This window comes from Schistocerca piceifrons, chromosome 1 (assembly GCF_021461385.2).
Source record: "Schistocerca piceifrons isolate TAMUIC-IGC-003096 chromosome 1, iqSchPice1.1, whole genome shotgun sequence".
NCBI lineage: Eukaryota > Metazoa > Arthropoda > Insecta > Orthoptera > Acrididae > Schistocerca > Schistocerca piceifrons.
In genome coordinates this window covers 467,556,696-467,563,522 of record NC_060138.1, presented here as the reverse complement: position 1 = coordinate 467,563,522, position 6,827 = coordinate 467,556,696, and the positions used below count along the sequence as shown (strand labels likewise).

At 41.0% G+C, this 6,827-nt stretch overlaps 1 pseudogene; it reads left to right on the top strand.

Moving 5' to 3' along the window:
* The first annotated feature begins 6,342 nt into the window (after nucleotides 1–6,342).
* On the top strand, nucleotides 6,343–6,460 carry LOC124724027 (annotated as a pseudogene).
* The last annotated feature ends 367 nt before the right edge of the window (nucleotides 6,461–6,827 follow it).

Below are 6,827 nucleotides of genomic sequence, written 5' to 3'. Positions count from 1 at the left end.
ACGGACAGGTGTCCCGTCCCTCCATCTCGTGTGGGTAGTATCGGACGAGTAAACCGCATTTCCGTCAGTGTAACATGGGAATATTTGGCATACAGCCATACTATAAGTCTATTTGTGAATCAAGGACATAAACTTTTACTGTATTGGAAGACTAATCAGACATTAGAGAAGAAACTTGTGAACTGTATTATGAAGGACACTGTGTGTAACGAGAGGAGGAACCAATTCTTATCATGAGGAAGCCTCGGACATGAACTTTTATCTAGACAGTCCATTAATTACGATCAAAGTGTGCCACCAGTTACCTGTGTGAGCTACTGACTTGATCCTGTGAGTGACGTCATACTTCTGCGAGAACTATAGAAACTATAACTGTTAACTCTTTCGTTTATGTGCCATTTCGTGAGTCTATCTTTCTGCAAGAACAATTCGTGTGGTAAACGGTGTATTTTCCCAAGAACTTTGAAGGATATTTGTGTGTCTTTTGTTCTCTTATCTGTGCCTGCAATCCGAACTAACGAGACCTCATTTACGCAATGGCTTTCACTTGTATTATTAGTGGTGTTGCTTTCAGTACGTATTTATAATCTTATAGTATTTTATGACGTAGAAATGCTATGATCCTGTTACTATTTTGTATGAAATTACCGATGTTTAATGTCATAATTATGACACTTATTTACACATATGTACCTTAACCTGTTTATACAGTGACACAAGTGTTTGCATAAGAGGGTTTGTGCACTGTTTTTAATATTCACGATATCTTCATTCCGTATGCAAATATACAAATTTCGTCTTGATTAAGTGTTTTGTGAATTTACAAATTTGTACTTCCACGACCACACAGCAAAAAAAAAAAAAAAAAAAAAAAAAAAAAAAAAAAAAAAAAAAAAAAAATGGTACAATTTACTTTTATTATATTATGGTTGTCATGGACATCTGCTTTCATGTATGGCGATGTATTTTAGGGGATCTAGATGTTCAGTATGACGAACCATACACTAGGTTATATTTCTATTGGAATGAATGATTTGGTATTGTGATACAGTAAATGTGGATGTAGTAACTAGCTGTTAAACTGCTTTCGAGTATGTCAGTATTTTTAACACAAGCCATACATATGTGTGTGAGACTACCAAGGCATTGCCTTCGTGGATAATGTCCTAATAAAATTGCCCCCTTCCCCAGAATACAAGAGTGAGTTTGAGGAGGCCTGTGAGTAAGTGTGTATGCGTATTTTAATGTTAAATCCTTGGCATCGCGTTAACTCTCTTGCACCCACGATTCATTGATGAAACTCTTAAGCCACCGATCACACAAATCAAAAAAATAAATAAAAATAGCACCCATAGCCCAACGAATATGTATTTGACGAACTTATGCTACACGTCGATCTCAGCACAACCTCATTAGCATATATAATTTGGATTTCGACGAGGAGAAGATGTTACATGGCAGTTTATGCCCAAACTCTCAAGCAACCGGTTGGTTATAATGTTATATACAGACCACAATAGACAGTATAAACAATGCTTTGACGTTGCATGAAAACTGCAGACAGTATTCAGTACTGTGAATTATTGCACTGCTGATTACTTCTTCTTTATTTATAGTACCTGGTGTGGGAGACCTCTTATTTTCTGCAGCCTTCGAGGAATTCTTTATTTGGCTCGCGACAGATAAGTAACCTTAGAAAGACTAGAATGTCTACAACTTTTTTGGCGCTAAAAGACACCCCTATGACAGAATAGGACAGGGAAGTCGATTGTCCTGTGTCCGCGCAGCAGGCACACAGGAGAGCGGCTTCCATTCCATAAATACTGTATTGTGCTAGATGATAGAAGGAATTGTTTTTGGCGAGATAAGATCCGAAAGCCAGATGAAAGACTCTGAGCTTGAGACGGTGGGAGTTCATAATTACACGGGAATGTTCGCTTAAATCTGAGTAAGAGGTCCTACGATTATCTCACAGTAAATATTTTGGTAGAAGGCGCATTTCCCTGCACTTGTCTGCATGTGAGGCTTTTGGTTGGGTGGAGTTTCTAAATTTGTCATGTGCTGGGAGAGATATGCCGCCTTCTTCCCATACCATACAATTATTGGTGCTCTCTTTCCAAGCATTTATTCCAAGTGGTGGGGTCTGCTGTTATGGTTAACCGAATTCGGCGTGTTAATTTTAAGGGGTGGCCGGATGCCCTACCTGTCGCCACCTCGTACCCCCCCCCCTTCTCCTGGGACATGTTGTGTGTACCCCAACTGTCTGCATCCTTGGAATACTGCGAACGTGTTTCAGATGTCTGCGAGTCGTGTAACTGAGGCGGAATGTGGGGACCAGCCCGGTATTCACCTAGCGCGATGTGGAAAACTGCCTAAGAACCACATCCAGGCTGGCCGGCACACCGGCCCTCGTCGTTAGTCCGCCAGGCGGATTCGATCTGGGGCCAGTGCGCCTACCCGAGTCCAGGAAGCAGCGCGTTAGCGCTCCCGGCTACCTTGGCGGGTACCATACAACTCTTTCAGAATAGGAATTTGTTTCACTTGTTTATGAAATTTCTGTTGGTTGGAACTATCGAGGTCTGCTGCAGTTATTTGGCAAGTTACCTATGCTGGCGCAACCAGTTAAGTTTCAAAGAGTAAAGTTAGAAAACATTGGTTGGAACTATCAAAGTCTCCTAAGCTGGCTGGCGATGTTCGTATGCCACAGAACCAGCGACGTTTCAGAGACTAAGGTTTGAAAACGTTTTCTGACATAATTTCAAAGAGTACACTTGCACGATGCAGAAGATACTTGTGGGAGAGAGTGGTGTCTCTGTCTTAGAGAGCAGACATCGAGCTGGATCCAGAATTTAAAGCGACTATTGTAGCTATCTTCCACACCCATACTGTGCCCTCAATGCAGTCACTGAGCTGAAGGGAAAGTGAAGCTAGCTAAATGGATCGCGGTTTAACTGCACAGTTTTAATATTCGCAGCCAGGTAATAGCAACCATCATGCTTTTTGACGAATCTGTTGACGTTCGATCTTGCTGTTCCAGGGGATTTCGTCCATATCATCATATTTTTCTGGTCATTGGCCATACCTGCTATGTAGTGTCATATGACGTTTTCATGTGTCCATCCACCTACGCCAAGGCTATAATTCATAATTACAACCTTTTGTTCTTTATTAGAAGTTTACATGCCTGATTCAGTGAGTAAATCATTTTATTTGATGTCTTGTTGTAATAAAGTAAATTTTTGTAGTGACTGCTAGATTCTTTTTGTAGTTAGAGGAGTCCCTTTATTAATACATCCGCGTGAGATGTGGTACCCATATTTCCATGATTAATTGGGCTACCTCTAGTAAGTTTCATTTACTAAGACAATATTTGTTACGCTAAATTGTTTTTCTTAAATTTTCACGGTCTTATGGAGAACTTACTGTCCCTATATGTTGCTGGGGATCGGATTTGTGGTATCTTAAGTGTACTTGCCCGCGAAAGGCAAAGATCCCGAGTTCGAGTCTCGGTCGGGCACACGGTTTTAATATTCCAGGAAGTTTCATGTCAGCGCACACTCCGCTGCAGAGTGAAAAACTCATTCTAGAAACCTCCCCCAGGCTGTGGCTAAGCCACGTCTCCGCAGTATCCTTTCTTTCAGGAGTGCTAGTTCTGCAAGGTTCGCAGGAGAGCTTCTGTAAAGTTTGGAATGTAGGAGACGAGATACTGGCAGAAGTACAGCTGTGAGTACCGACCGTGAGTCGTGCTTCGGTAGCTCAGATAGTAAAGCACTTGCCCGTGAAAGGCAAAGGTCCCGAGTTCGAGTCTCGGTCGGGCACACAGTTTTAATCTGCCAGGAAGTTTCATATCAGCGCACACTCCGCTGCAGAGTGAAAAACTCGTTCTGGATACTTAATATCTCTTTCAGCTTTTATTATTTTGTTTAGTAATGCCATTACATTCCAATTTTACACATAAATCTGCTTGAATGTAAATGATTCAATATACGTAGCTTTGTCTAAGAGAGCCTGATTCGACTACCGAAACAACAACCGAGTGGTAGGGGTCAGTGAAGACAAGATACTGATTATTGACGTGGCAGCATGATCGTTGTGTTTTACCTGTCGTGTATGAGGACGCGAATAAATCATTTAAATTATTGTGTGCACGATATAAATGCGAAATGCAGAAAGACAGAGATAACTTTTCAGTAAACTGTGAACTGAGATCTGTGCTTCCATTACTGGTAGCTTTGAAGTGTGTGAGGGTGCATATCGGTGGCTGCTGGTTGAAATAATAAATATATTCAGTATCAGATTTTAACATGTTCTCTGATGTTAACAAGCTTTGAACTTTGTCGTGTCACTGAATGAACTGAAAATGTTTCACGGGCGGCACGAAGTAGTACACCGTATAGACAAATAAACTCCGTGAATAACTCAGTGCCACATATTTTAAATGTTGTGCACACTCTCCAACTGGAATCCCATTAGATCAGGCTCCAGTCGACAGCTTTGGCAGTACGGAGTTCGTATCATTATCTGTTACGGATTGCCTGAGGAATGGGTCGCCAGACATTATTTTTAACCTATAATCGTCAAATATCAGTATCGCGCGTTATCACCGCCACCCTATCTTAGAATTCTGAAACAAGGTTTAAAATGGAGCCAAGGCGGAAGTTTCTGAAACAGACTACTAAATAAGATTGAGCTCTCAATTGCAAAAGTTGTGCATTACTCTTTTTTGTTTAAAATATTGTTCCACTCGTAACATTGTCTTAGAGCGATAGTATCGCAGCGAATTGCCACAACATCGCAAAAGTATAAATGTAGTGTTTCCGTCACATCCCTCACAATAAATTTTCTTTGAATTTTAAGCTACTAATAAGACAAGCCCCAATTTTTGAGTTCTTTTGCTGTGTTCCGCAACTTCCTATATCTGACGTAACAAATAATTTAAATTATGACGTAAACAGGATTACAAAATGCTATTATACGGCATGCGCACAAACCTATCATAACTGTGCTTTGGTATGATTGGTCGAGAACCGCAGCGGGCACTTCGTTAAAATCTGACAGCTGATGGACACGTGTTTGGGGCTGGTTAGTTTACAAATAATATGCCAGTTGCATGCACCGCAGGTCATTGCTTCAGTTCTTAAGCTAATCCCCCATCGTTTAGCATCTCCTGCCAAACCGCTAGTGACAATGTTTACTTCTTCCTGATCTGTAAGGTGTTAAGGAAATAACGTTTCACAGTTCTTCACAAAGTTCACAGGAGATAATCCAATGTGTTTTCGATAAGGGTCGAGTTTTTCTTCGTGCTCAAGTATCCTGTCAGTGTCAGTGAGCGAGCGCGTTTCTGTGTGGACGAATAATTTATTATTCAACAGCATTGGTACGTTTAGTCGAGGTGAAGAGCGAGTACATACGTAGAGCTTTGCTGATTTTAACAGTAGAATTTATTTCCACTTCAGAGTCCCACACGTGGAATTAAAGACTGTTGACTTACATACTTTAGTTCATTCAGTGTAACGTAACGAGATTAGGTCATTACTTGGTTATACGGTCATTTTCACTGTTTAAATTTAGATCGAGCGTCCCGTTGTCTTACAGCTCCTCATCAAGGAACCTTCACGAGCAATTCGTAGTAATACTTGTTATCGAAATCATCCCCTTTTCTCTGCCACCTAAACAACATCAAATCCGTCACTCTAAAAAAATAAATAAAAAACTGTTTATTAGCGGTTTATAGATTATACCAGAATTGGAAACCACAAAACAAGAAGATGAGAAAAGCCAAAATGAAGACACTCCTATTCCACCCAGATCTATATTTCCAAAACCTCTTCATCCAATTACGTCAGTTCAAAATATCGATCCTGGAAATTAAATTAAAAGAAAAACAAGTGTCCAAAGTGAGCACTGTCTACTTAACATTTAACTAGAATCTCATATTAGTTGGTAATTTGTACAGTTGACCGATCAGTGAGATGAACACTCCATATTTCTGGGAATAACATACCATCACACTAACATTTCTCGTTGTACAAGTTGCTACTCGTTTTTATCGTGTAATGGAGTAAGGAAAAGATATTCCTGTCACCCCTTTTCGCGACATTTCTGTCAGAATCCTGGAAGTGGCCAATTTGACTGTTTTTTGTTCTGCAAACTGACTGTTAAAACAACTTAATAAACAACATCTTGCCAAAAAAATACTTATAGTAAGTAAGTATCCTAGAACATAATTCGTGTAATTGCGTAATTACGAGTACAGTTTGTGTCGGAGATGTGATTACACGAAAAAACTTAAAAACAGGTGTGTGCAGTTGACAACTGTTTTTGAGCGTTTGTCTGCTAGAAGGCAACGGCATTGCCGCAGTGGATACACCGGTTCTCGTGTGATCACCAAAGTTAAGCGCTGTTGGGCGTGGTCGGCACTTGAATGGGTGACCATTCAGGCCTCCATGCGCTGTTGCCATTTTTCGGGGTGCACTCAGCCTCGTGATGCCAATTCTGGAGCTACTCTACCGAATAGCAGCGGCGTCGGTCAAGAATACCATCATAACGACCGGGAGAGCGGTGTGCTGACTCCACGCCCCTCTTATCCGCATCCTCCACTGAGGATGACACGGCGGTCGGATGGTCCCGGTAGGCCACTCGTGGCCTGAAGACGGAGAGTGTCTACTAGAAGACGTCCACAAAAACCTCTCCATAAATTAAATAATCATATGTGGTAGTAAATGCAGCAAGATATAATTCATCCAGAATCTCGATACTACGGAGCATAATTTACAGGTATTTTTTTGTTAAAACATCGTATGTAACACGGTCGATGCTGCGGTTGA